The sequence below is a fragment of the Manis javanica genome, chromosome 11 (genome assembly GCF_040802235.1).
Source record: "Manis javanica isolate MJ-LG chromosome 11, MJ_LKY, whole genome shotgun sequence".
Taxonomy (NCBI): domain Eukaryota; kingdom Metazoa; phylum Chordata; class Mammalia; order Pholidota; family Manidae; genus Manis; species Manis javanica.
This window is the reverse complement of record NC_133166.1, coordinates 23,480,960-23,491,152: the sequence shown is the minus strand read 5'-3', so window position 1 is coordinate 23,491,152 and position 10,193 is coordinate 23,480,960. Positions and strand designations below refer to the sequence as shown.

The 10,193-nt window shown below is 37.4% G+C and overlaps 1 pseudogene; it reads left to right on the top strand.

Annotated features, from left to right (window-relative positions):
• Positions 1-7,226: 7,226 nt before the first annotated feature.
• LOC108385370 (olfactory receptor 52B4-like) lies at positions 7,227-8,171 on the top strand (annotated as a pseudogene).
• Positions 8,172-10,193: the final 2,022 nt, after the last annotated feature.

The window sequence follows — 10,193 nt, the reverse complement described above, 5'->3', positions numbered from 1 at the left end:
TGTTGAGTTACTTGCCCTATATACACATTTTGTTGAGAATTTTTATCATGAATGGATGTTGAATTTTGTCAAATGCTTTTTCAGCATCTATGGAGATAATCATGTGGCTTATGTCCTTTTTGTTGATGTGGTAGATGATGTTGATGGATTTTCGAATTTCTACCATCCTTACATCCCTGAGATGAATCCACTTGATCATGGTGTATGATCCTCTTGATGTATTTTTGAACTCGACTTGCTAATATTTTGTTGAGTATTTTTGCATCTTTGTTCATCAGGGATGATGGTCTGTAATTTTCTTTTTTTATGGTGTCTTTGTCTGGTTTTGGTATTAGAGTGATGCTGGCTTCATAGAATGTGTTTGAAAGTATTCCCTCTTCTTCTACTCTTTGGAAAACTTAAAGAAGGATGGGTATTAGGTCTTCACTAAATGGTTGACAAAATTGAGCTGTGAAGCCATCTGGTATGGGGGGTTTGTTCTTGGGTAGTTTTTTGATTACCAGTTCAATTTCATTGCTGGTAATCATCTGTTCAGATTTTCTGTTTCTTCCCTGGTCAGTCTTGGAAGCTTGTATTTTTCTAGAATGTTGTCTATTTTCTCAAGGTTATTCAGTTTGTGAGCATATAATTTTTCACAGTATTCTCTAATAATTCTTTGTATTTCTGTGGTGTCCATACTGATTTTTCCTCTCATTTCTGATTATGTGTATAGACTCTCTATTTTTTCTTATTAAGTCTGGCTAGGGATTTATCTATTTTGTTTATTTTTTTCAAAGAACCAGCTCCTGCTTTTGTTCATTCTTTCTATTGTTTTATTCTTCTTGATTTTATTTATTTCAGTTCTAATCTTTATTATGCCACTCCTTCTACTGACTTTGGCCTCATTTGTTCTTATTTTAGTTTCATTAATTGTGAGTTTAGACTGTTTATATGGGATTGTTCTTCTTTCCTGAGGTAGGCCTGTATTGCAATATACTTCCCTCTTAGCATGGCCTTTGCTGCATCCCACAGATTTTATGGTGTGGAATCATTGTTGTCATATGCCCTCCATATATTGCTTGATCTCTGTTTTTATTTGGTCATTGATCCACTGATCATTTTGAGCACGTTGTTAAACCTCCATGTGTTTGTGGGATTTTTCATTTTCTTTGCATAATTTCTTTCCATTTTCATACCTTTGTGGTCTGAGAAGCTGGTTTGTACAAGTTCAATCTTTTTTAATTTGCTGAGGCTTTTTTTTTTTTGGCCTAGTATCTGGTCTATTCTGTGTTCCATGAGCACTTAAGAAGAATGTGTATCCTGTTGATTTTGGGTGGAGTTTTCTGTAATGTCTGTTGGGTCCAACTGTTCTAATGTGTTGCTCAGTGTCTTTGTCTCCTTACTTATTTTCTGTCATGCTGATCTGTCCTTTGGAGTGAGTGCTGTGTTGAAGTCTCCTAAAATGAATGCATTGTATTCTATTTCCCCCATCAAGTCTGTTGGTATTTGTTTAACATATGTAGATGCTCCTGTGTTGGGTGCGTTGATATTTATAATGGTTGTATCCTCTTGTTGGACTGACCCCTTTATCATCATGTAATTTCCTTCTTTGTGTCTTGTTACTTTCTTCGTTTTGAAGTCTATTTAGTCTGATACAAGTACTGCAATGCCGGCTTTTTTTCCTCCCCATTTTTTTATGAAATATCTTTTTCCATCTCTTCACTTTTACTCTGTGTATGTGTTTGGGTTTGAAGTGAGCCGCTTTCAGACCCCATATAGATGGGTATTGTTTTTTTATACACTCAGTGACTCTATTTCTTTGGATTGCTGGATTCAGACCATTTACAATTAGGGTGATTATTGATCAGTATGTACTTATTGCCATTGCAGGCTTTACATCCATGGTTACAAAAGGTTCAAGGGTAACTTCCTTATTATCTATGCCTAGTTTAACTCACTTAGTATGTTATTACAAACACAATCTACAGGTTCTTTTTTTTTTTTACCTTTTTCTTCCTCCTCCATTCTTTATATATTATGTATCATATTCTGTACTCATTGTGTATCCCCTGACTGACTTTGGGTGCAGCTGATTTCATTTTGCACCTGCTTAGTAATTATTTGTTCTACTTTCTTTACTGTTTTATTTATTTCCTCTCATGACATCTATTTAGCCTTAGGAATACTTCCAGCTCTACCAGTACCTCCAAAATACACTGTAGAGATGGTTTGTGGCAGGTAAATTCTCTCAGCTTTTGCTTATCTGGAAATTGTTTAATCCCTCCTCCAAATTTAAATGACAATCTTTCTGAGTAGAGTATTCTTGGTTTGAGGCCCTTCTGCTTTATTGCATTAAATATATCATGCCACTCCCTTCTGGCCTGTAAGATTTCTGTTGAGAAGTCTGAAGATAGTCTGATGGGCTTTCTTTTGTATGTGATCTTTTTTCTCTTTCTGGATGCTTTTAATATCCTGTCCTTATCCTTGATCCTTATCATTTTAATTATTATATGTGTTGGTGTTGTCTTCCTTGGGTTCCCCTGTGTTGGGAGATATGTACACCTCCATGGCCTGAGAGAATATTTCCTTCCCCAGATTGGGGAAGTTTTCAGCAATTATTTCTTCAAAGACACTTTCTATTCCTTTTTCTCTCTCTTCTTCTTCTGTTACCCCTATAATTAGAATATTGTTCCATTTGGATTGCTCACACAAGTTCTCTTAATATTCTTCCATTCCTAGAGATCCTTTTTTCTCTCTGTATCTCAGCTTCTTTGTAGTCCTCTTTAATGTCTATTCTATTTACCATCTCCTCTACTTCATCCAATCTGATTGTAAATCCCTCCATTGTTAAGTTTCATTTCAGATACTGTATTTCTTAATGATTGAATCTCATTGCTGAATTCTTCCCTGAGTTGTTGAATATTTTTCTGTAACTCCATGGGCATGTTTATAATTTTTATTTTGAAATCTCTTACAGGAAGATTGATAAGTTCAGTTTCACTTGGCCCTTTTTCTAGTGTTGGTGGGATTTTGATTTGAACTAGTTTCCTTTGGTGTTTCTTGTTTCTATGTGGCATTCTCTAATGCTCAGAAGCTCTGTTCTTTAGAGCTGCTCAGACCCTGGAGCGATGTTGGGGGATGCAGGGGAGCAGCACTGGTGCCCGGGGGAAGGAAAGATCTGTTTCCTGCTTCCTGGCTGCTGTGCCTGTCTCCACTACCAGAACCAGTGGGCCAAATACATGGGTGCAAGCCTCTATGTTTTGCATTTGTAGGTGCCATAGGCATGGTCTCCCTCTGGCTGGCCCGATGCCACGTAGGAGCTGCCAGTTTACAAGCCAGTGCTGGCTGGGAAGAAGGCACAGCAATCTGTGTATCACATGTGGGGGGCCTCAGAACTGGTAGCCAGCCAAGGGGATGGAGCTCCTGAAGCTCCTGAAAGTTCTCCACCTGCCACACAGAGTGTGCCTGTACAATTTTGTTCACCTGTCCTTTCTCCTGAGCAGCAATCTCTGTGCTGCCTTGCCCCTTTAGCAGCCGTCTCACTGTTGGGAAGTCTCTCAGACTGCCCACATTTGTTTTGTGCCAGAGCAACCAGATGTGGATCCCTGTTTTCCACAAGCAGCTGGAATCTCAGTTTCTCCAAGTATTCTGCCTGTCTTAGTTTTCCAATCCCACTAATCTCCAGAGCACCATTCAATGTAGGTTCATGCTCCCAGAGCAGATCTCCATGGCTGTGTGTCCAGCAGTCCTAAGCTTCCACCCCCTCCCTATTCCATTTCTCTTCCTCCCACTAGTGAGCTGGGGTTGGGGAAGAGCTTTGGTTCCCCTGGATCATGGCTCTCATATATTACCCTGTTCCATGAGGTCTGTTCTTTTCTCCAGGTGTATGCAGTCTGGCACAGCCTTTTTTCCTGATGCTCTTTCAGGATTAGTTGTATTAACTATATTTTCATATTATATGTGGATTTGGGAGAGGGCCTCTGTCTCACCTCTCACACTGCCACCTTTAATCCTAGTATCTGTGAATTAAATTTTAGCACACATTTTTATCTAGGCAAAATTTCTCTATATAAAGTTTATTTCAGCAAAGATCATGATGTTTTCCCCATGGCTGGAAGTACATTTTCCCTATAGCTCGAAGAACATGACCCAAGACAATGCTTCGCTATGAAAAGCAATTAAACAAGGGCTAGAATCCTTACTGGGTGTGAGATTGGAGGTTAGTGACACAGTCCTAGCCCAATCAGTTTAAGAACCCCAGGAATAAATCTGTAGTCCAGCAAGTTCACATTTTCTTTTACACATTTCAGTGAGGAAAACTTCACAGTAGAGGAATAATGGGCTGTTTGACCAAACAAATGAAAAGATAGAGGTATAGGATTTAGAGATGGCTTTGTTTCAGGCACAACATTTAAAAAACAGTGTTAGATGGGCTTATTGCAAAGCACAGCTCTGATGTATAACATCGGGTCTATTGTCTTAACTTAGGGCCCATGTACCCAAGGTGAGGATGGGTGGCTGATGTGCTTCTATTGATGAAGTTCCTTTATGAATTTTTATTTAATAAATCTTTCATTTCATATTTGAGTATATGTGATTAATATTGGGTTGTCAGAGAAGGTCTTACTTAGCAGAGGACATTTGGGTGAAACTTATGTGCTGAAGAGTAAGTCATAGAAATATGTGCAGAGAGAATTTTGGCCAATGGAAAAATAAAGAGCAAAAGGTCTATGGCTTTAATGAGATAGTGAAGTGGGAGGAAAAGAAAGAGATGTAACCAGGTATGTGTGGGAGATGTTGCTTATTTTTCTTGCTATACAGAAAATGACACATATCTATGAAAACTGAATATGAAGAGCAGTATCTTGAAAGTGGCCAAAAAAATAAGACATGTTCCATAGGGCAATGAAAATTTGAATTACTGTAGACCTTTCAAGAAATTGTGGAGGACAGAAGATAGTGAAAAATCTTTTGAAACTACTAAATAAAACACCCACTAACCCTGAAATCTTAGCAAAACAACACTTCAAAATGAAGTTAAGATAATGATATGTTCAAATAAAAAAACAATAAGAAAATCTGTAGTCCGAAATCTGCAATACAAAAAATGCTGAAAGAGATACATCAGGCTGAAAGGAAATAATACCAGTGATACTGGATGGAAACTTGATTCCTGAGGAAGAAATCAGTGTATCACAAAGTGTAATTATTGGGCTAAATATAAAATGTTACTTCATCTTGATTTCCATAAATACATATGACTCTTCAGAGCAAGATGATAACATCATTCCATGGGGTTTGGACTTTGTAATGTATAATATTTATAGTACATATGGCCACTAAGGCAAAGACATGGGGGTGAGGAAGGAAACACAGCTGGAAAGGTGTCCATATTTTGTATGAAGCTGTACAATGTAAAATATCATTTGGTAAAACTAAGAACCCACTCAGAATAAAAACTTAGTAAGTAGGAATAGAAGAGAACTTCATTAACCTGATAAGCAGCATCCATGACCAGCAACATTATATTAGATGTGCGATTACACACTTCCCTAAAATCAGATTTGGGAGCCATAATGATGTCACCTAAATGTTGGGTGAGAGGGTGTTGCTTAAAGGCAGCCCTCTGTCTGCAACCCCTGGGGTACATCGTCCCTGAGGGCTTCAGGCAAATCATAAAACTTCAGCTCCCTGGCTCCCCTCACTCTGCAAGTCTTGCTGCTAGTATTCTGATTAAGTCTACTTGAAGCAAGTGACTTGAAGCAAGCAAGTTGTGGAGTGAAATTTCAAAGGGAAGAATTTGCTCCTGATAAGATCTCGTGGGTCATAAAACAGGCAAAAAATACTCTGACTTTTTTTTTTTTGATTTTGTTTTTAGTGCAATAGACCCAGTTAGAGGGAATAGAGCAGCTGTGTGCTGGAGCCATTTATACAGATTGACAAAATATGGATTTGTGCACTTGTGTGTATTTCAGACTCCATATCAGTGACCTCATGTTAGCTTGAAATGGGCACTGGTAGGAGTATGTGCAACAAGGGAAATGGCAAGCACTACAAACCAGGCTTTGCTTTATTTTATTCACTTGCATGAATTCATGTATCTTTCAGTCAGTTTACTAGCATACCATTGGACCACTGTCCCAATTAGGGTAATTCTCAGAAATGGAAAATGCTCTCATGGTGGTGAGAGTGAGGGAACTCTGAGTTTGAGGGATTCTTTAGTTTTTATTGTGCCAATGAGCCCTGAGTCCTTACACATAAGGGTCTACATTGGCCCCAGATCCTGACGACTCTAAACATCCAATGTACTTCTAGGAACTTTTCCCTGACTTCTTAGCCCTGATGTATCATCACACAACACAATATTTGTTGTTTTCTTAAACATTTTGAATACCCTGTGTGCTAGTTTCTGGGAACACACAAGGTATAAACACACTACTCAGAACACAGAAAATTCAGAATCATTTGGTGGAATCATTGACAAATAATCAAAAATGCTTCTATCCACAAAATAAGTACTCTTAGTACCTACTGCACTATATATTAGACTCCTGTGAAAGCAGGGAAAGGAGCAACTTATGCAGGTAATGAGAATGTGTCATGCGTTTACTGAGATATGTCCCAAATGAGGGTAATTCTTTCAGCAGAACAAATCAGGAAAGTAAGATGATTTCTCCAAGATACTGAAGGGTTTGGGATCAAGACTGAAAACCTTTGTAAGGCAAGTGAGTTTCTTGGAGTGACCTTTCATTAGAAAGTCAATCACTCTGGTACATGCAAGTTCACGTATGGGCAACACTTTATTCCCTAAGCTCCTGGGCTCTCCCATAGTGCCTCCCACAAGCAAAATTCTCTTTGCCTCTCCTTCCAACTATTGACTTAACACACTGACTTCAAGGGTAACTTCAAGTACTTACTGATTCTTTAAATCTTCACAAGTACAGAAAGTATTACTTCATGTCTTTTGTTACTGCATGAGTTTAAATTTGTACGACTAAGATGTCAACATAAAATCTTTATTTTATTTTGTTGTATAAGATTATCTATTTTTTGTGATTATGAGCTCATTTAGAGAACAAATTGTCTTATTAATCTTTATATATAACAGAGCTCCTGGCATCCTCTGAATTGAGTGGGATCAGGGAGGTGCCAAACTGATGATGATATATAGGAAAATCTTGTAATGTAATCTGTACTTTACTCTGTCTCTGCACATAGATGGTGGAGTTCCAGTGGTCTAACCAGACATGACTGCCTTAAACCATACTGGTGTTAGCCACGTAATCTTCCAGTTGCTGGGCATGCCTGGTCTTGAGGACCAGCACATGTGGATTTCCCTCCCATTCCTCATTTCCTATGTCATCGCCCTACTTGGGAACAGCCTGCTCATCTGCATCATCCTCACAAAGCGCAGCCTCCATGAGCCCATGAACCTCTTCCTCTGCATGCTGGCCGGAGCAGACATTGTCCTCTCCACGTGCACAGTGCCTCAGGCCCTGGCCATCTTCTGGTTCTGTGCTGGGGAGATCTCCCTGGATTGCTGCTTTGCTCAGGTATTCTTCCTGTCTTCCACTTTTATCTATGAGTCAGGGATCTTGCTGGTGATGGCATTTGACCGCTACATTGCCATATGCTACCCACTGAGATACGCCACTATGCTTAGACATGCTCTGATTGGAAAAATAGGTGTGACTATCCTTCTGAGAAGTTATTGTACATATTTTCCTGTAATATTTCTTCTGAAAAGGTTGACTTTCTGCAAGAGTAACATCCTCCCAAACACGGCTTGTAGGCACATTGTCCTGGCCCGTGTTTCCTGTGATGACATATGAATAAATACCTGGTATGGCATTTTTGTCCTTTTGTCAACCATGGTCATAGATGTTGTGTTAATTTTAATTTCCTATGTGCTTATTCTCCGTGCTGCCTTCTGCATGCCATCCCGAGATGCTCGTCTTAAAGCTCTCAACACATGTGGCTCCCATGTCTGTGTCATCCTCCTCTTTTATGGGCCTGGGATCTTCTCAGTGCTCACTCAGCGGTTTGGACACCACATCCCACCTCATATCCATGTCCTGCTAGCCAATGTCTATATTCTGGCTCCTCCTATGCTGAACCCCATCATTTATGGGATCAAGACCAAACAGATCCGGGACCAGGTGGTTCATGTGTTCTTTTCAAAGCAGAAATGAATGTGCTGATGGAAACTAACATTATACATATCTCACTAATTCTCTCCATGTGTGAGGTGAGCTTTAGCATCAGGATGTGAGAATGTACAGCTGAGAAACCAGTTAAATGATTCCAGGTATTGGTGTCTCTAGAGCCATGACATTGGGACAATTTTGATTCTTGTTTCTTTTAAGCCCTCTAATAAGTTGTTAGATGTCAGTGTCTGTTGGTGCTTAGTTTTCTAGTCATAGAGGTAAGGACTAGATAAGTTTGTCTCTTTAAGTCACTTATCCTAACACTGACTATTGAATTAATTTAAATGGGACAGTAGGATTGTTGCTGAAATAGTCTTTTCTGAAGTGTTTTAAGCTTTAAAAACTGTACATATTTCTTTTAGGAATATTTCTTCCACCATTCTCCCTGAATATTCAGATTATTGCTTCTCACACAAATTATTACAAAATAACATCTCTTTCTTATAATTTTAGCATTAATTATATGTATATGTATGTATATATTTTAGTTCTCTTTCCTGGGACACAAAATAGAGCAAAATTTATTGTTTCTCATATTCTTGACATTTTTATTCATAGTGTTAATTGTTTGGAAATAAATTTTTAACAGTAGTCTACTGCTTAGCTAAAATACATACATATAATAATATTGGAAGCAATGTTTAACCAAAAATTATAGTGAAGTAAGAAATGATTTCCATAGAGTAACACTGCCTGAATTGATGACAGCGTATGCATCAATGTGAAACACAATAGAGCAGTGAGAAATAAACCGACCGAGTGGGTCTATGTTCTTGGTGATGGAATATGCTTTAAATATATTTGTAGGATACAGAAACACATTCCAGATTACAAAGTTAAATATTACCCATAAATGCATGTCTATCAATCCATTCTACAACCAAATGAATGGAGAATACATATGAATCATATGATACAGTTGATCTTTATAATAATTTTATCTGAATTGCCTAGTTCAGTGAACACAATTTACACAGAAAAAACTAAGTGAAAAGATTTTCAAAAAGAGATATGGTAGCCACATAAGTTTACTATTTTATAGACAATCTTCCATGAAGGTGTATTTGAAATTTCTGTTATATTATTCTCCATTCAAAGCTAAATTTGTTACTTGTAAATATTTTTTTACTGCGTTTGAAACATGCCCCATCATTATATTAGTAAAATATTCATATTTTATTTATAGAAACAAACACTAAAAGAGGTATTGTCCAACACCATTCACTAATGTTTCCTTTTGTGAAGGAATGCAAGAGAGGAATTATCTCAGGTATCCCTTATCTGAAAATTATAACTTCTGTCTTCATTTGTATTTTATATATTTATTTTTATTGAAATATAGTATATATACAGAGTTCTGTTTGCCTCAGTTATACAACAGAGTAATTTTTGTCTTCACTTTTTTTTTATTGAAGGGTAGTTGATTTTTGTCTTCACTTTTAAGAGGATAAGTCATCAGTACAGAATTTGGTGAAAATTATTTTTTCAAAACTTAAAATTTTTTTTCTATTGCCATCGTTCTTTTTTTATTGAGGATTCACCTAAAAGTCGTCCTGTTCCTCCTTTGAATGTATTTTATCTTGGTCTCATGCTACTTTTAAGGTTTTCTGTCATCTTTTTGTTTTCCCAGAACTTCTATCCCCATGAATCCACATACAGTTTACTTTCTATGTATGATTCTTGAATCTGTTTATACCTTATATCAATTTCAGAAACTTTTCAGGCATTACCTCCTTGAACATTATTTCTGTCCCATTTTCTCTCTCTTCTCTCAGCATGTTTATTTTACATATTTTGAATGTGTCTGTTATATGTCATACACTCATTTATCATTATTTTTGCCATTATTTTTCCCTCTTTTAATTCAGATTCTATTGTTTTTATATTCAAGTTCACTAATCCTGTTCTGCTCTGTAAAATCTTCTGTTTAAGTCATCCATTCAATGCTTATTATCACATAGTCATAATTTTCAGTTCTGTAGTATCCATCTAAATTTTTTTCAGACT